Source organism: Eleutherodactylus coqui, chromosome 2, assembly GCF_035609145.1.
Source record: "Eleutherodactylus coqui strain aEleCoq1 chromosome 2, aEleCoq1.hap1, whole genome shotgun sequence".
Classification (NCBI taxonomy): Eukaryota; Metazoa; Chordata; class Amphibia; order Anura; family Eleutherodactylidae; genus Eleutherodactylus; species Eleutherodactylus coqui.
Genome location: NC_089838.1, coordinates 143,045,305 through 143,066,454, shown reverse-complemented (window position 1 = coordinate 143,066,454; position 21,150 = coordinate 143,045,305). Strand labels below are relative to the sequence as shown.

Below are 21,150 nucleotides of genomic sequence, written 5' to 3'. Positions count from 1 at the left end.
GGGTCACAAAGTTGAGACCTGTACCTATTTGACTTTTATGGCATATCCAATGGACCTGCCATAAAAATCTGACATGGGAATACTCCTTAATAATTACCTCTCTTGGGTAAGAGAAGAAAAGCAACATATAGTGTCAAGATGACATTCAGCCTCAAAGAAAAATGCTAAAATAAACCGCGATTTCATAATTCTTATAAACGCTACAAAAATAACCTTCTGGTAGCTAAATGTACAGTTACATGCCCAAATAGTTATATAAAGGCAAGCAAGATAAATTCCTTATTCTGTGTGTCAGTGTGTCTTTTTCAATCAGCTACCACACACCAAGCAGTCACAGCTGTTTTATGGTAACACTTGATTGCTTTGGACAAATAATATTATAATATGCTTTTCCTTATGTGCGGTACTTGCCTTTTAAAATTAATGTACCACATACAGCTCTTCCTATCTTGCCGTGGCATATTGAATTTGATAGTGTTCCATCTGAATGTACTCAATAGAAAAGTATTTCCATTACTGAGTCATTAATTCTAGGCAAAATTATGTCATTGCTCTGGAACAAAAGTTATTTCCTTTTTTACTTCTCCCCTCTCTATAACAAACGGAAAATTAGATAATTCACTAGAAACTTGCTTAAAAATATTTATGGTAGTAAAGGAATTGCTAAGAAAGTTTATTTCATTGGAAGCTTCTGTAAATCAATGAAATCAGGACGCAAACACATTAAAGCGTACCAGCGATTTCAGATGACGTTTTAGAATAAGCTGCTTTGTGTGTACAGTAAATCAGGTGTAACACAATTTTTGCAATTATACGACATATCCTGTGTTAATCACCACTTTTCCCCTTCTGTATATCCAATTTTCAGTCAGCTGCCACAGCATCTGTGTAAGTTTTTTTTTTCTTCTCTTCCCCCTTCCCCCTTCCCTCTGCTTTCTATAGACTTTCTGTAGACTTCTATTAGCAGCCTATTAAGTCATCACCCTCTTCTACTTTTGCCTCAGATTATGTGGCAGATTCATATCAGATTTTTCCAGCACGTAAAATTCTGTGTGAACATTCCCTAATTGACCTTACAAGTAGTGTATAGTTTCAAATATGTCATCCATAAAGGACACTTAAACCATGAGAGCCACATTGTACAGATTGTTGAATTAAATTTACATGAAAACATTTTCCTCCTTATATTTTAAATTAACACCACAGGAACATTAGATTACTTTTTTCTATTTAAATAACAGCAGGTAGAATATTTGATTACCCTAGACTGCTCAACTAGGTTTTAAGATAATGATTGTATAATTCCAACAATTATTTGAGTATGCATGTATTTATACATATATTTATTTAGGGTTTATTAACATGAACGATTTAAAAGTTGCACCTGAGATTCTCAGGCACAACTCACATATATATTCCAGCCATGTGCCGTCCGATTTGCAGGACTGCACACATTTACATGTATTACATTCATCCAAAAAATAGAGAAGAATAGAACGTTGCAGCTTTTTTCCTCTGTACGTTTGTGTGAAAAAATTACACATGTAGATAAAAGCATTTAAAGTAATATGTATTTTTTCCATCAGATTTAGGACCAATTTTTTTTCTCTGGGATTTATATGGAGTAGGCATGGGAGCCGAGCACACTGCATTCACACAGCTGAAACCCTCATGCAACGGCTGAGATTGGAAATAACTTTTATTGCACTTGTTAACCATGCTGCTGTCAAATCTGACAGTGGAATCAAGTTCCCTCTGTTGCCGGAATGGCCCTCCGCAATGAGATCATACGGTACCGGTTGGCTGTCATGGCAGTTCGGAGCCTAATGAAGGCTCCCTGGGCTTCCATGTATGTCTGCCTATTAAGATGCGTTTGTGGCAGGTCTTAATAGAAGGCCTGCAGGCATACAATATTGTATTCTATAAGAAATCAAATGATCACCAGTTTAAGTCTCCTATGGGGACTAAAAAACAAATAAAAATAAGTTGAATTAAGTTTTTTTAAATTATTACAAAAAAAATTAAAATGATAAAAAATTTACCCCCACTTTTCACAATTCCACATAAATAAATAAAAACAACTATAACAAACATGTGGTAGCAACACATCCAAAAAAGTCCACTCTATTAAGATAATGTATTATTTATCCCTCATGGTTAACACCATCAGAAAAAAACACACAATGACACAATTGTGTTTCTTTTGGTTACTTAGTCCCTAAGAAATAAAATGTTATAAAAAGTGATCATAGAGTCATAAGTACCCCAATATGGTGGCAAAAAAACCCTACAGGTTGTCCTGCTCTTGAGCAGGCCTTCTTACAACTACTTTGATGGAAAACTAAAAAGTAGTGGAGAGAAGATGGTGACGGAATGCATTTTTAAAAAATATTCTATTTTTTAAAAGGTTTACAATTAGGGATGAGCGAGTATACTTGCTATGGCACTACTCGCTCGAGTAATGTGCCTTAGCCGAGTATCTCCCTGCTCGTCCCTAAAGGTTCGGCAGCTGCCGCGGCTGACAGGTGAGTTGCGTCGGGGAGCAGGGGAGAGCGGGCGGGAGAGAGGGAGAGAGAGATCTTCCCTCCGTTCCTCCCCGCTCTCCCCCGCAGCTCCCCGCCCCGCGCCAGCCCCCGAATCTTTAGGGACGAGTCGGGAGATACTCGGCTAAGGCACATTACTCGAGCGAGTAGTGCCTTAGCGAGTATACTCGCTCATCCCTATTTACAATGAAAAAAAACGTCATAATTTGATATTGCTGCAATGATACTAACCCACAAAATAAACTTAACATGGCATGTTTGCTGCATTCATAAAATAAAAAAAGGTGAATTTCAGGTTTTTGGATTTTTTGTTCTCATTTCATTCTATTTAGAGATTTTTAAAAGCTTTATAGTACTTTTTACAATTAATTAAATTGGACCACTGAAAAGTACAACTCATCTCACAAGAAAAGAAGCCCTCAATTGTTTATGTCAACAGAAACATACAGAAGTTATGATTTTTTGAAAGCAGGGAGGGCAAAACAAAAATGGGAAAAAAAATGGCCACATCCTTAAGGAGTTAACATTTTTTATTTTCTAAACCTTTCAAAATCTATGCTTTCTTTAATGAATGTATGACAGCGCAGCATTCTCTGTCGGGCTAACCTCCCTTCACTTGTCACACTGAACACCAGTGTCTCTGACAGTAGGTCTGCAGGTCCTGATACGCTGCCATGGGCAGGAGTCTTAGCTGTTTGTTGCACACAGAGCAGATATTATTGGTCTGCTATCTGTGGAAATGTCTGCAGCTTTTTTCTGAACAGACTTGCAGTCAGGTAGAAGAAAAAGCTGCTCTGTGAATGACCATCCCCAGATCCTGCTCACTTCATACAGAGCAATAAGGCCAAGGTCTTTGACAAAGCATTTGCGTATGTGGACTGACAGATCTTGTACTGTACTACTGTAGACACTGGAAGGGAGAAAAGCTGGTCTGACGGCACAACAGATAATTTCTACTTTATTGCACATATCTCCAGTTCCAAGAATGTAAACAAGCATCTACATACTCTACAAATGTATGAATTATAGTAGCAACTGTTCTTCTAAATTTACACGCTAATGTAGCCTATGTAAAATTGCATCTTGACCATAAAGCTCTATCATGATCTAAATGTCAATTGTATGCGTGTACTTCTGTAATTAAATGATTTATATTAAACATGTACACTGTCTTGTATTTCTAGGACTTCTAATTAACTAAAGGATGCTATAAACTACTTCTGCAGAGATAATCCGCCTGAGGGACAAACCGCCAACGGATGCTGATTAACTCATGGTGCATGAATAGCCTATGTTATGTTATTAGCTAAATTAATGCAAAACATGCAGAAATGCACATTGTATTAAAGAGGAGAATATTATGAAAAATGTTACGAGTACAGAGAAAATCATCATACGGTGGGATAAACTCAATGTTTGCAAAGAGATTTAAAATTTGCAAAAGGAATATCAGAAAACAAGAAAAGTACATCAAACTCAATGGTCATCCTTCTAGTTAACAGCTATAATGAAAATCATCCCATTATAACGATACATAGATTTGTTTAGGAAATTCTTTATCAGTTAACAATCCATATGTCTCTTGTATGAAACTAGGTCAGATGAAAGGTAGTATAAAAGACTAACAGTGGATTTAAACACAATGTAGGTTAGAAAAATAATAAGACCGTTATTGAATATACATTCCAGATATTCTGGGAAGAATTTGTCTCCAAGGCCTAAGAAGACTTTTTTAACTTGCTATAAACAAGTTTAGTTAGAATGATGTTGAATTCTGTATTAATTTACAATCTACAGTGCTGCATTGCATGCTGTGACTATGCTTATATTCAGATATATAGGGAACTGCTTAGGGCTAGTACTATATTTAGATAGTCTTCTTGAATATATAGTATGGAAGTGATTTTTAAGTGTAATTAAAGTGTCTTGAACTCCGAAAATATATATCTGAAGAAGTAACAAGACTTTCCTTCCATGGCTCATGCTCCACAAATAGTGTTGCTCATCTTGATCGCAAAATCGAATTGAGTTAGTCCAAACCAATTTTTGGTGAAACTCTCAGGAAAATCAAATTTCGCATAATGCCTGCTGCAGAGGTCCGCATGCAACTATTTATCAGTCAGGGCACCTTACTGATGTCACCAAATATGTCCTCCATCTTACATATGGGCAGCAGTTTCATTAGACAGATGACCTGCCTGCTTATAACATGTGCAAAGTGTAACTAGCAACCATTTTACACTTGCACACAGGACAGAGAAGCTGCATCACATTTGTATGCCCATATAACACATGGTCTGTTGTTAATACAGACAGATATTCTACAGATGATATATTGCTGCTGGCGTGAAAGCTTGTATACTGGGGTTATAATGAAGTGAACAGAGAAAAAAGCTGCATCATGTTTATATGACACATTCTTTGTCAGTAGGGACAGATATATTATAGAGGAAGTATTGCTGCTGGTTGTGAAAGCCTGGATACCAGCAGAGAACTCAAACAGGGTTCTATTGGAGGGAGCAGAAAAAGTTGCTATATCATGTTAATATGCTTATGTGAAATGTAGTCTGCACATTAGCCGAGGGTATATTTCTGCTGCTGTACACGTATATAGCAGCAAAGCAGATAGACAACATATGCTTTGGTGTGGAGAATGCTGTAATTTTCTGGTTTTGGCCTCAGACATCATTCAAAGTCTGCAGTCCAGCCACTATGAATTATTTGCAGATCTTATGCAGCTAGCAGTCGGATTTGGGGAATTCAATTAAACTGTGCTAAATAAAGACAGCTCACAAAGATAAAAGCTATACTCTGTGGCCTTCTGTTCTCACATATCGTGCCTCCAAGGTATTGTGGCTTATATTGTTGGTGGTGCTTTTCTTTCATCTATTTAATATAAAACAAAAAAACAAACAAACAGGGAAACAGCAAATACACACAGTGCATGTCAGTAGCCTCAGAAGTCGTTCAAAGCCGCCAGTCCGGGAACTAAAAATATTTGCAGACCTTATGCAGCTAGCTGTGGGGTTTGGGGAATTCAATTATGTTGCACCAGACAGCTCACAAAAAACAAGCTATACTCTGTATTGTTCTGTTCTCACATATCATGATTCTCAGGGATCGCAGCTTATATATTTGGCAGTGTTTTATTTGTTAATATAAAACAAAAAGAAAACCAAGCAGGGATACAGCAAATAAACAGCACATATCAGCAGCCTCCAATGGCATTTAAAATCACTAGTTCAGCCATTATGAATTATTTACAGGCCTTACTCTGCTATGAGTGGTCTTCTGCAAACTACAAAGTTAGCAGATAAGTTACATAAAATTATACTAAAAAGTGAACCCCAAAAAACTAACTAAAATAAATAAATATAAAGGAAACATGAAGAAAGCAAGGGGGTAGGAGATGTGTTGGTGGTGGAGGTAGTAGAAGAAGGATCAAGTTGGCACTTCTAGCGGCTCCCACTGAAGCAACAGCTCTATGTTCTGCAGGAGGTGAGGCAAGCCTACTGCCATTCCTTAGAAATGTTTCTGTCCATGTGTTAGATCTGCAGCAAGCAGAAGAATGGATAACACAGCATGTCTGAAGTATCACCACCTCCTTTTCCTCACAGACGCAAGCACATAGCAGTCAATCTGCACCAGTCGGCCATGAGCATCCCTTCTCTATTTCGCTCGGTGCAAAATCCCCAAAGAAAGCAGTCCACATGGGGTCAGTCTGAGAAACTGTTTGATCATTCAGTGTCATGGATGTTAACTTGGCAGTTCAAACAATCAGAGAGAGATGAACAAGACATTTTAGGCACTGATGCCCAACCATTTTTTTACTCCAAAAAGGAAGATGAGGGTTAGTCAGTGCGCATGGTTAACCCTCCACAGGCAATGTGCACTCAGGAGTATGTGGAGATGGAGGTGACAGTGCCTGGTGCTTACTGTGACATAGTCTACTCAAAAGGAGAAGGAAAAGGAAGAGGGAGAGGTGGTGGTAGATGATGAGGTGCTTGACCCAACATGGAAAGACAAAGAGACTCATGGCAGTAGGGGGAGAGGAAGAGACAAACATTGCAGGTCAGCACCATAGTAAAACAGAAAGTAGGGTTTTGCAAACAAACATAAGGGCTGGACCATCACCATCAGCTACTACTAGTCACAGCAGCACCAACATCAGGCCCACAGCTAGGTCTGCTCACAGGTTATGTTGAGCCTGTGAATTTTCCTAAGACCACATGTGGTGATAGAAGAATTGCCATCTGTAAAATCTGCGGTAAGCGTTTACAATTCGACAAGAATGTAAACAACCTCAACGCAATATGTATGAACAGTCACTGAACTCTCACCACCCACTGCTTTGAAAAGCCCACCTGGTCCAGAGAGCAAGAAGTCAGCCTTATCCTGCTCCCTCTTCGTCCATCTCCCTCCTTATTCATTCAGTGGCCTCTGAGCACAGAGAGGCCGTTTTGTGCAGGGGCCAGTAGCATGATTACATCAGACCTTTCCTCCGCAATTCATGATCAGGCTGCAGACCCAGGAGTGGAAAACTGAGAGCAAAAGTTAAGCCGCCAGCATCACCACCATCTTCACCGACATTAACATCTACCCCATATTCTAGTGTGTCCCAGGTCAGCAGCTAGCACTCCATCCCCAGCTATGGGAACGCAAATTAAAAAAAAAACACCCCAGCCAGCCATCCACAAGCACAAAGCCTGAACGCAAGCACTGCATAACTACTTGAAATGGAGATGCTACCCTATAGGCTGATGGACAAGGATGTCTTCCACAATGTGATGCTCCATGCTAACCCACAGTACCAGATGCCCAGCCATCATTTTCTGCCCAAAAAGCCATCCCTACCTGCACCGCCATGTGAGTAAAAATGTTCACATTAACCTTTTCCTGCTAAAGGACGTATATTTATGTCCCGGAGAATCGGGGTATGTATGAAGAGAGATCGCGGGGCAACCTCTCTTCATACAGCGTGGGTGTCAGCTGTTTATTACAGCTGACACCCACGGGCAATAGCTGCAATCGGCCGTGCAGCCGATTGTGGCTATTAACCCTTTAAATGCTACTGTCAATTCTGACAGCGGCATTTAAATCCGCCAATCCGCCGATATTCGGGAGTCCCGTACAGCACCCCCGCTGTGAGATCGGAGTAGCCTTGCAGGTGTCTTGGCAGACGGGGGCCTTCAGAAAGGCCCCACGGCTGCCTCCAGAAAGGCCCCACGGCTGCCTCAGGAGACTGCCTATCAAGCAATCCCCCATGTTGCAGAGGCTAAGACAGCAGCACAGAATGATTACGGAGTACTAGATAGCATATACCACTAGCAGACACTGTATGGAGGTTGGTCACTTGGTGCCTGTGGAGTGGCTGCAGATCAAAGATGTTTTTTTCCCATTTTAGCCTGCTTTTGGGAAGTGACCAAAATAGGCAGTTGTGATGATGCACTGATCAGTATGATCCTTGTTGCCTTCCTGCTAGAACAGATGCTACAGGGCCCCAAGAACAATGACATGTAGCTGTCATGAGAGGAAGAGGAAGGGATATCAACCTCCCAACTGTCTGGCGAGTCTGTTATTACTCAATATCGCAGGGAGGGAAGCTTTGAGCAAGAAAGGGTGGCATCTTCTCCAAAATGTTTCTCCACTCAGGGGAGAAGTATAGAGGAGGGATACATGTAGCGGGATAATATAGGTCCAGAGGCAGGTAATTGAGCTATGCAATATTCCTTCCATCCATCACTAACCTCGGCTATTCTATGTGGATGGTGGGACCAGCCAGAGGACACTCGTAGGTCTAATCCCCGAAGAATGTGGGTCATCACCCTTAGGCACTTTGAGGCATATGAGTGCTTTTATGATGCTGTGCTTGCAGAAGGACCATCACACGCTCACATTTAAACATTAGATAATTACTGGGTGGCTACACTTGATCTATGCTACAACGCCAAAATGACAAATCTCATTCTGGCAGTGGAGAGGAACTTCAAAATGTAGTTTGAGCACAGCATTTCCCTATGGCCAGTTAGCAATAATGATGTAAGAGTATGTCAGCTCCCGAATGGATGTACTCAGAAGACATGGTGTTGGCCCCTTTGACTTCTGGGTGTCTATGATGGATGAGAGGCCAGAGCTTACACAACATACTTTAGAGGTGCTTGCCTGCCCTGCTGCCAGTGTGTCATCACAAATGGTGTTCAGCACAACTTAAAGTGTGATATCTGCTTCAGCCTGTCCACATAAAATGTGGATCACTTGAGGTCTATAAAAATTAACCAGGCATGGATTTCACCTGTATTCTCCACCCCCATGGCAGATTCCACTGATTAGTTAGCACACTGGCAATTTTTGCTCACAGATGACTGAGCATAGATTTATATAAAAAACCACACTCTGCCCTCAAGGTACTGTTCCTGCTGGTGGTTCTGCTGCTCTCCTCCTGCTTCCACCATGTTTCCTCCTCCTATTTCTCCCCCAAATGAAAAATATGTCAATATGGAAATACAGAGCTACAGCTCTCATGTTTCCTCGAGGAGCACATTTTCCCTCAAGGTGCTGTTGCTGGTTATGGTGGTGGTGGTGCTGCTGCTCTCATTCTCCTGCTTCCACCATGTTTCCTCCTCCTACTTTCCCACAAATTAAAAAAAACATGTCAATATGGAAATATGGAGCTACAGCTCCCATGTTTCCACAAGGAGCACAGTCTGCTCTCAAGGTGTTGTTGCTGCTGATGGTGGAACTGCTGCTGCTCTCCTTCTCCTGCTTCTGCCATCTTCCCTTCTCATCCTCCTTCTCCAAAAATAAAATGGTTTTAAAGCACAAGAAACAGCTGTAGATCTACAGTTTTTGCTTGAAGAAGGCCCATGCTTGGCTGTTCTGTTTACCTTGTAGAATTTGCCCTTTGCAAAATTTATGATAATGCTTTTAAAGCATCAGCACACCTGCTGTCTTCCTTTTGGGGGGAGCAAAGTGTTCCCCATATGTGTGGCTGTATTCTCATGCAAGTTGAGAGGATATGGCTGCATTGCGCACCTTCAGGAGAGCAAATTAGTGAACCTGATTTTATTCCCATTGACTTTAATGGGAGTCAGCATCAACTGTACTGATTTACGATGATTTTTGTGAAATCGGCCCAATACGGACACAAACCTATTATTTCAATAATAGCTCATCAATATCCAGAAGCTCCCTCCCCAATTAATTATGTCATATTGATTCTAGATTATTTGGAGGGTGTTTGCATCTACTATAGTACAAGACTGCGCCTTATACCCTCTGTAACAACACATTGGTAACAGTATTTACATTAATTGAGGTCATTATCTAATTTTTTATTTTGATTTAGTTAAAGTTAGTCATTTTTCAACTTTTTAAATATTCACAGTCTCAGTTTGGAAAAATTACTTTCAAAATGCCAATATAGCTTTTATATTAATAGTACTGCCAGCAACAAAAATAACTTTGTAAAAGGTATGGGCATTGAACTTAAGCTCTACAACTATATACTTGGCATTGGCTCCTGCAGCATGAAGAGCAGGTATGCATTTTTAAATCTTGGCTTGAATTCACTTTTTGCAGTCAGGCTGTGTGTTTCCAGCTGGGATGCTGCCATATTACTGGTCAGGCAAGATAACACCATGAAAAATACCAGTGTGATCATCCTGTATTGCGTATAGATGTAGTCATGCAGTTACTACTTCGAAGTTTATATACAGTGTTAGAAATCTAGTATCTACTGTTTGTAACACTTCATGGCAGAAGGCAATTATAATACAAAAAATGCAGCAATTCAAAGCAGAAATTCAAATGACTTAGGCCCAATGTCCGCGTGTGGATTTTATTTATAAAATCCACGCGTGGCCCCTGCACGGGAGATCCGTGCGTCTTGCTGACCATAGGGATGCATTAACATCCGTAGGGCAGCTAAAAGCATGCAGATGGGATTTCTTCACAGTGTGCGGGTCGCACGCACAGGAAAAGATGCAGCATGCTCCATTTTCCTGCGGATCTGCCGCACAGACGGCTCCTGTGGCTTCCATTGAAGCCTATGGAAGCTGGTCGTATCCGCAGCACAGCCACAGCTGTTTTTGTGCTGTGCCGCGGCTAAACGGCAGAGCTGGAGATTTCTTTTAAAAATGGTGTGCACGGCAGATGTGCGCGGCACGCTGCTGGCGTGCTGAGCACATCCGCCGCCTGGATGAAAGAAGATCCGGCCTGCACCGAGGAGTGCCCCGCAGCATCCGGAGAGGTAAGTATAATGTATTTTCCCTCTCCATGGCTGCGAGTACGCATGGATTTTACTGCGGGATTCAGCAATGAAGTCTGTGCGTGTAAGTGGACATGAGGCCTAAATTAGATTCCTCATAAAAAGATTTCCTATTAAGAATTATCAGACAGTCAAAAAAATTTTCAGCAATTTAATTGGAGCCGTCCGGCAGTGATCTAATGTAGCAGTGCACCGGCCATAATCAGGAGGTGAAGCCATCAGCCCCAGCCCGCATGTCTTTGTTGCATGCTTCTTGTCATTCAGCACTGGTAGCCAAGGCATGCCTTCTTTCTGTCACTACAGAAGGCTCCGGAGGTGTCATTTGTCGGAAATCCCTCCCTGGACTCAGTGTATAATGTGCCCTTTTTTAAAAACCCTACTACAACACTTCCTGTGGTATGTGGACTGATTGGTCCACAATGAGGGGTCTCCCTTAGCTGATCAATCAGACATAATGGAAGTGTATTTATTCTGGGCACACCTCTACTTAGGCGCCAGTTATTGTCCTGCTGGAGGTGTTTGGTGAAGCAGTAGACTCTAGTCAGCTGAGTACCCGTGGTTATTCATTCTGTGTGGGGCTTATTTACTTCTATCTTATACTGTGCTATGTGCATTGCTCTTTTCATCTACATTAAACATCTTTCCTCTACTTCATCTAGGGACAGAACAGGCCCCCAAGATTCCTGATGTGAGGCCTCCCCTATCGGGATGATTGCCCTGCTATTAGGCTGGGTCCGCCACCCTAAGTTGGTTATGGATAGCGTTCCCATCACCGTATTTCTGTTACTATTATTTTCCCTATGTGTTTCCATTATTTTGGTGATATATGTCTATATTGGACCATTGAGTACATCTTTGTCTGACGTGTTGGTGACATCTGTGGAGTTGGGCCCTGCACAAACGTGGGTCTGGCTTTATAAAATGTCTGACTCCGCTATTATTTCCAGGGAAGCTACAATACATAGTCTTGCAGCTGCCCTTTCAAATGATTAATTATGTAATATATAGACAGACTGAATCAACCATAGGAAGACCCACTTCTTGTGACCGCTGAGTGACTCTAATGTGGCTCATAGAGGTAGATGTTGAGTGAGGAACCCTCTCTATTATGTCCATATGCCCTGTTTTGGTATATGGAAGGGGATTTCTTCTTGAGACAACCCCTTTATCATAACAGCAAATGGTATATTTGTATTCTTTTTTTCCCATACATGTTTGTGACAAATCTCATTGATGAAACATAGTGTTGATATTAAATGGTGGTCTCTGCTTTGTAGAATGGTTTCTTAGGCCATTTCTAGCTCTTACTTATCTACTATATCGAATAGTTAAAAGCATTAAAGACTTCCAATACAATGTGATGGAAAAGCCTGTGTTCTCATTATATTGGACAAACATTTAATACTTATACGTCAATGCTCACTTGTTTTCTCCATTGTAAACGCTACGAATATATTTCTTCTCAGCTGAAATTAAATGTTAATGGAAATATAATTAAGCTTTACAAAATGCTTCAGGCATAGTTAAATGGACAAAGTACTGCATACTTACCTTTTCTTGCAATGCTTATCTACTAGTTTTATACTATCTATCTATGCAATCATTCACAAGCTCAACTCTTTTCAATCATAGCAAGTGTAAGTCATGGAAATTTCCAGCATAGAGTGAGCATTATAAGTATCATATAGTTCTTCTTACGTATTATTCTTACGTATGAAACGGTTATTAGAAGTCATGGTAGTATATTGCTAGGATATGTCATCAATGGGGGCCTGAATGCCTGAAACTCCAGTGTCTCTAATAAGTGCTGTGAACCCTTCACAGAGTATCCCTACATATCGACAATCTCATCAACACAGCTGTGCAGGGAAATGTAGGGGATGTTTTGTAGCTAAATGAACTGGATACATGTTGTGCTGAGAAAATATCAAATAGGCTCCTGCTTCTTCATTGTCTTCATAGATGAGGATCCCAGATGTTAGAACTAGAGATGAGCGAGCATACTCGCTAAGGACAATTGCTTGAGCGAGCATTGTCCTTAGCGAGTACCTGCCCGCTCGGAAGAAACAGTTCAGGTGGCGGCGCGGGTGAGCGGTGAGTTGCGGGAGTGAGCAGGGGGGAGCGGGGGGAAGAGAGGGAGAGAGAGATCTCCCTTCCGATCCCCCCTGCTCTCCCCCGTCGCTCCCTGCCCCCATGCCGCCACCCGAACCTTTTCTTCTGAGCGGGCAGGTACTCGCTAAGGACAATGCTTGCTTGAGCAATTGTCCTTAGCGAGTATGCTCGCTCATCTCTAGTTAGAACCCAAAAAAATCAGGTAGTACTGGCATATCCCAGTGACATGTTATCACTTCTGGTAGCAATTCTTCTTTGATATGAATAATTGCATAAACATTACAGGACAACACATAGAATTCTACATATTATGTTACATGTATAATATAAATTATTTAGTGTTTTTTTGGTTTGAGACTAAATTTTGTATAGTCAGTTAATACATATTTCTGGGTAAACACAGTATACAACTGTGCTTTTCATCACACTTCTCTGGGTACTTGCAGGTTGCAAATACAGGCTGTTTGAATTATTAAAGAGGATTAGAGAGATAAATAAAATCCAAAGCTGTTGCAGTGAAATTTTAAGTGACTGCATTGCATTTATTTTCTTTTACACTTAGAAAGACAATAATTAGGGCTGAAAGAATGTCTCCCGTTAGCAAATATTTTATGATTTTGTAAATAAATTACTGCAATGAAAATAAATGTAATAAATTGATAGAATGGTCTAAAAAAGCTGCACTCACCACGTTGTAGACTTATTTAATCTTGTCTGCTTCTATATCAATATACCTGTAACAAGAAATAGTAGATGAAAACCAGCAATTTAACAAACCTTTTGTAGAAAGAGCAAAGTATAGACGGTTAGCATTATTTTTAGAGATGAGCGAACGTACTTGGTTCGGGTGTTTTTGGACTCGAGCATCGCTTTTTCCGAGTAACTGACTACTCGGACGAAAAGATTCGGAGGGCGCCGATGAATGTTTGCCAAAGCCATTGATTTTGGGAGGACTGGCTGATGAACAAATTTGTATGGTAGAGGCCTGACTCTCTCCCAACAGCAAATTAAGGAATGAAGGATCAGATCTTTTGTTCTCAAGCAAGATAAGTGATGTTAGAGGTTCCTGGTGTGTTCCCTCTCCCCACTGAGAACACATGCAAGCTCAGCTGAGCTTTGCCATTGGGAAAATAGCTATTGGTCGAACAAGCATTCTGATGACAGCTGTCTGAAGTGTATTGCCAGCTGCAGTCTTAGAATGTTCACCACTAGTTAAAGTTTGTATCTCAGAAGCAAACATCTGCTAAGTTGTACAAGAGATTTTATGAGTGTTGTCAACTTGTGGACTCCATTCTGCTCATAGTTCTTTGACATTGGCCAGTTTCCTGTATAGTTGGTTCCTTTTTGCTTTCCAACTTTTTATTTTCACACACATTTTATCTTTTCTAAAACTTTAGCAATTCTTCTAATGCAACCTTCTTTATTTATGTCAAAATATAATCTAATGTATTCTAACTTGCATTTTTTAAAATAATTATCCGACTATAATTTCCCTAACCGGATCTACAAAAGCATAACTTTTATCAACATATATACAAAACAGAACATTGGAATGAACCATAATGCAGAACACAAATAGTGTCAAACGAATTGTATAGTCTATGTCCCTAGTGTGAGATTATAGCTGATGAAATGACAGATACTCTCTGTTATAAAGATCTATATCTTCAAATAAAAATCTTATATGATGTACAGTGATTTCCAGTACTAACACTAATAGTGGATTAGTTCAAGATACCCCATAAGTATAAAAGCACCAGAGGTCCAGACATTTTGTATTATCATTAGAGCCACCCACAACATAATAATCAGTGCTCGACACATAACATTAGTAATTATCCACAGCTGCTCCTTTACAACAGTGTTGTAAAATAACCATAATGGCTATAAACAAGGGGAGGTTTATTTAGGATTGTTAGAAAATAATAAAAAAGAAACATACAGTACAACTATACTAATTAAAGTCTCCCAGTGAAAAGCTCGAAACATTACAAGTGAACTTAATAATTTACTTATTATTGATTCTCTTCACATTGATGTTTGTCTTTATTTCTGAACTATAAGGTGAACTAAGGGATAAACCAATATCATCATTACAATTGCTTAGAAGAAGTACTAAATATCATTTTACAGCTTTATCTCCGGACAGGGTAATATATTTTTCAAGAGATCAAGTTTTTATCTTCTCATTCTCTAACAGGTCATCTAGAAACTTACAACTAAATATTTTCTACAAACTACTAGTTTAGAAATATTAATATATGTTTGACTAACTCAAAATCAGCAGTGGCTCCAAAACATGAAAGAGGCATCAATGAAAATAGCTGTATAACTTCATATCAGCATGGATTTATGAGAGATCGCTCCTGTCAAACTAATCTGATCAGATTCTACGAGGAGGTAAGTTCTAGATAGGACAACAGAGACTCATTGGATCTCATATCTTGCCTTTTCCAAAGCATTTGATACTGTGCCACATAAAAGGTTGGTATATAAAATGAGAATGCTTGGTCTGGGTAAGAATGTGTGTAAGTAACTGGCTCAATGATAGAAAGCAGAGGGTACTTAGAAATGGTACATATGCTGATTGGGTCACTGTTACTAGTGGGGGACCAGAGGGGTCAGTATTGGGACCTATTCTTTTTAATATATTTATTAAAGATCTTGTGGAAGGATTGCACAGTAAAATATCAATATTTGCAGATGATACAAAACTATGCAAGGTAACACAAGAGAGGACAGTATATGGTTGCAAATGTATCTGGATAAGTTGGGGTCCTGAGCAGAAAAATGGCAAATGTGGTTCAACACTGATAAATGCAAGGTTATAAAGATGAGCAGAGAAAATAGGTGTCACCATTACACATGTACGGTATAATAGCCATGTATAAATACATTAGGGGACAATACAGAGATCTCTCCCATGATCTATTTGTACCCAGGACTGTGACTGTAACAAGGAGGCGCCCTCTACATCTAGAGGAAAGAAGGTTTTTACACCAACATAGAAGAGGGTTCTTTACTGTAAGAGCAGTGAGACTATGGAACTCTGCCTGAGGATGTGGTGAAGGTGAACTCACTAAAAGAGTTTAACAGGGTCCTGGACATCTTTCTTGGGTGTAATATTATTACATGTTATAGTCACTAATTACTTCAGAAGGATCGTTGATCCAAGGAATTATTTTGATTGACAGACTTAAAGTTGAGAAGGAATTTTTTTCACTAAAATGAGGAAGATTGGCTTCTACCTCGTGGGTTTTTTTGTCTTCCTTTGGATCAATATTGCAGGATAATAAATTAAACTAGATCAACATATGTCTTTCTTCTGCCTTACGTACTATGTTACTATACTATAAATCTTTCCATTGTGTTTTTTCTCTGTAGGTTTCACTCCAAGTTTTGTCTTACAAATAATGATGCAATATACTCACCAAAACGTGAAAGTGAGTTTACTATAAATATGTTTGTTAACTAGTTAAGGTCAGTTTAGCCATGCTGAATGAATATGTTCTGTTTATTATCATGTGTTAAATTATATAAAGTAGATTAAGATATTTACTTAATTTAAAGAATATATTTACACTTTTCCATAAATCAAGAGTACAAGCAAATATATAAATATGTAATATATTTTATTACAGTATAATGCCTCTTTCTCAACTTACCAGCCAATCCGCATTTTCTTGCTTCCTGCACTGAACACTCATTCTTAATTTACTGATAAAATGTATACACAGAAGCCTGCGTCAAAACATCATAATACAGATGCTGCCCATAGAAGTCTAAGTAGAGGGTAAGGAGGTTGGGTGCAGGGAGCTGCAGGAAGAAGACACAGGCAGAGAGACTCAGACAAAGAGCTGCTGCTGCTTTAAGTAAGTGTTTTAGCTCACCTCAGCACTGAGTTAAGAGCTAAATTGCTCAGTCGAGCTGTATATTATCCTCTATGCTGCTTTTGCTTCTGTGTATAAGAGGTATCAAGATAAGGGAGCAAGATCTCCTCTTTTCTATCTGTGCTGTGTAACTAAATAGGTATAGGCTTTAATTTCCTCTGATCACATGGTTTTTAGTTCTTTACATAAAATAGCATTGTCTTATTTTTGCTAAAGCATAATGTTACAATGTAATCTTATTATACATGGCTTTTTTTACATCCTTTATTGCTTTATTTCATGTAGCATAAGAGTAAATTACTTTTCACAATAGCTTTAAACGTTGACTACCATATAGTGTGTCTGACATACACCTGTTCGGCTTTTAAAATATTATACCACTCATGCATTATTGAATTGGTCTCTTTTTCACTTTTGTTAGCTAGAAGCATATGGCCTACACCAACCATTATCTATGTGAAACAGGAGAGAGAGAAGGATGAACCTCTATAGTGTTAGACAACAGTATATACAAACTTGTTTTATAAATTGCTTCTTTGGGACATGACACCATTTAAAATTTCAGTACATGTTGGCAGTAATTAATTTTACTGTATTCATGGAAAGCAGCTTCTGCTATGATCTTTTTACTATTGCAATGGAAAAAGCTCGACCAAATCCAAATTTGGGACACTGTGTTAAATATATGTTAATAGTAAAAGAATGCAATAATTTGGAAATCTCATCTAACCATATTTTACTCACAATAGAACACATATCAAAAGTTGAAAATGAGATATTTTTCCATTTTATTAAAAAAAAAACTCATTTAGAAATTAATAGCAGCAGCACATCTCACAAAAGTTGGAACAGGGTTAACAAAAGCTGTGGTGTTAATGAAAAACAGCTGGAGGGTCGATTTTCTACCAAGTCACATGACTGTGTATAAAAAGAGCATGCTAGAGAGGTAGAATCTCTCAGAAGCAAAGTTGGTCAGATGTTCACCAATCTATGAAAAACTGCATCTAAAAATTGTCAAACAATTTCAGAAAAATGTTCTTCAATGTAAAAGACTTTGAATATCCCACCATCTACAGTACATAGTATCATCAAAAGATTCAGAGGATCTGCAGAAATTCATGTGCACAAGGAGAAAGGCTGTCAGTCAATATTGGATGTTGGAGATCTACGGGCCCTCAGGTGTCACTGCATTCAATACAGGCATGATTCTGTGATGCAAATCACTGCATGGGCTCAGGAATACTTCAAGAAATTATTGTTTGTGAACACAGTTTGCTGTGCAATACACAAACGCAAGTTAAAACTGTATCATGGAAAGAAGCAGTCATATATCAACACAATCCAGAATTGCTGGCGTCTTCTCTGGACGAAAGCTCATTTCAAATCGACTGAGGCAGAATAGAAAAACGGTTCTGTGGTTGGATAATTTAAAATTTAAAATTCTTTTTGGAAACCACAGACACTACCTCCGGAGGACTCAAGAGGAGAGGTACCATCCAGCTTACTGTCAGCATACAGTACAAAAGCCTGCATCACTGATGGCATAGGGTTGCATTCGTGCCTATGTCATGGGCAGTTTAGACATCCTGAAAGGCCGTACGAATGCTGAGCAGTATACAGAGGCTTTAGAACAACATGTGCTCCATCCACACAACGTCTCTTTCATGGAAGGCCTTGCATATTTCAGTAAGACAATGATAAACTACATACGGCATCAATCACAACAGCATGACTTCACAGAAGAAGAGTCCGAGTGCTGAACTAGCCTCCGTCAGTCCAGATCTTTCACCAATAAAAAATATTTTGCACATTATGAAACAAAAATTCTGGCAAAGTATCCTACATCAGACAAGAGTGTGACAATATCCCTCTCCCAAAACTCCAGCAATTGGTCTCCTCACTTCCCAGATGTTTACAGACTGTTGTAAAAAAAAAAAAAAGAAGATAGGATGCTACACAATGGTAGACATGGCCCTGGCCCAACTTTTTTGTGTTGCTGCCATCAATTTCTAAATGAGTATTTTTTTTTCTTAAATAAGATGGAAAAATGCCTCCTTTCACCTTCTGATCTGTGTTCTATGTTCTATTGTGAATAAAATATGGTTATATGAGATTTCCAAGTCCTTGCATTCTTTACATTTATTTACAATGTTTTTGGAATTAAGAGGTTGTACATTACATGATAGGCAAAATATGCTTTAGAGCTAACATACAGGAAAGGTATGATGGCATACATAGTTCATGTGTTGTTATTTGAGTAGTATAGCTTTTTTTTGTTGTTTTTTATTGCTTATATAGTAATGGCAACACATGAAAAGATTTTTGCACAGGAAATGTCAGTTATACTGTCATTGATGAGACTTAGAAACTATATTTTCACAGTTGTTCATTTACTAAATCACAAGTACTAATATCTGACGTTTTTTGGAAATGTTATTCTAGTCAAAGCAAGTGATGGCATATTGTTAAGAAATGCTGTCACTGGGAAGGGGGCAGAACTGTTTAAGAATTTTTCCTAGTACAATGGAAAATCTATCTATGCAAACTACATGAAGTGCAGGTCTGTCTCATTCCCACTTTAAAGTAAAATGGTGTTATTTTGGGGGTTCCTGCAGTTGGACCAATCAGCAAGTGATGGCATGTGCTAGCGACATGGTGCCAATTATTTTGTTTGGAACATCCCTTTAAGGAAAACTCCAGCTATCTAGATTTTTGTTTAGCAGTAACTAAACTCACACATGTATCATCACAGTCACTAATGTAGCTACTGCTGCTGCCTAAGCGTTCCAGCTTCTCCCCCCTTAGTTTCATCTTTTCTCAGTGTAAGATGAGCCGAGGATGCGGAGTCGGGACGCTCACACAGAAGCAGTAGCTGCCTGAGTGACTGTGAAGATGTCTGAATGAGTTTACCGGATGAAGTGCGGGGACCAGGTTGCAGGGAGCACGGGCTATCACAGTGGCAAAGGAGGCCTTTGGGACCCCCCCAGCTTAGGGGCTAGGTCACAAATGTGACCTCTGTGTTACCTAAAAGTGCACCACTGCAAGTAAGAAGCAGTACTGAACATGCAATACTATACTGTACTGTAGAGAGGTGCTACTAGACAGTCCATCAGTGCATGTAATGCAGCAATATGGATCTACAATACTTGCCCCAAAATAAGTTGTAAGAGAACTGCTGCATTAAAGGAGATGTCCCGCGCCGAAACGGGTTTTTTTTTTTTTTAAACCCCCCCCCCCCCGTTCGGCGCGAGACAACCCCGATGCAGGGGTTAAAAAACCCACCCGCACAGCGCTTACCTGAATCCCGGCGGTCCGGCGTCTTCATACTCACCTGCTGAAGATGGCCGCCGGGATCCTCTGTCTTCATGGACCGCAGGGCTTCTGTGCGGTCCATTGCCGATTCCAGCCTCCTGATTGGCTGGAATCGGCACGTGACGGGGCGGAGCTACACGGAGCTACACGGAGCCCCATAGAGAAGAGGAGAAGACCCGGACTGCGCAAGCGCGGCTAATTTGGCCATCGGAGGGCGAAAATTAGTCGGCACCATGGAGACGAGGACGCCAGCAACGGAGCAGGTAAGTATAAAACTTTTTATAACTTCTGTATGGCTCATAATTAATGCACAATGTACATTACAAAGTGCATTATTATGGCCATACAGAAGTGTATAGACCCACTTGCTGCCTCGGGACAACCCCTTTAATAGATTCACATTGTAAGTAAAATGTCACTGCTGGCGAAAGGTACTTGTTTGTGACTCTTACAGCACAGACAGCATACGTTTATGCATATGCACACAGATGTAATATTATTTCCTGTAATATTTGCTCTCAAACCGGTGCACCCACTCCTATCATAATTGAGGAGCTGATTTCCAAAGTGACTTAAATCCAACAAATGCCTTTTCCACAAAACAGGATTTTCTGTGGTGTGACCTTGGTCACTTTTGAATAAAATGTGATCTTTGCAGTGAATGTTTTGTAGGTATTTGGATGATTTTGGCTATAACAATAATACAGCAGGAATCATGACAAGCATGTAATAACTACTCTTGCCTTAATTTCTTCCAAAAATAGATGTCACTTTGAAAATCACCTCTTTAATTGACCCTAATAAATAATTTAATAAAGGTGAAAATTGGTAGAAATGTTAATGTTTTTTATGATTCAATATACACTAGAAGATCTCTCCTTCTAACACATGTGAACAATATACTAAAAATGAAATTGAAACATGCATCAAATATAAGTACACTCCACGTCTGTTTTGATATTGCTTCGTTGTCTGATTTTTCTTTTGGACAGTTTGACAGATCAACTAGCAAAAGTGTCAGATGTTT

The 21,150-nt window shown here is 39.6% G+C and overlaps 1 protein-coding gene across 2 annotated transcripts in view; it reads right to left on the bottom strand.

Moving 5' to 3' along the window:
• Positions 1–21,150, bottom strand: part of SYT1 (synaptotagmin 1) — a 565,005-nt gene that overhangs the window by 352,742 nt on the left and 191,113 nt on the right. For both annotated transcript variants that reach the window (XM_066591696.1, XM_066591697.1), the window contains exon 4: positions 13,610–13,655. The gene's annotated coding sequence lies outside the window, so the exon portion shown is untranslated. The remainder of the gene's footprint in view (positions 1–13,609; positions 13,656–21,150) is intronic.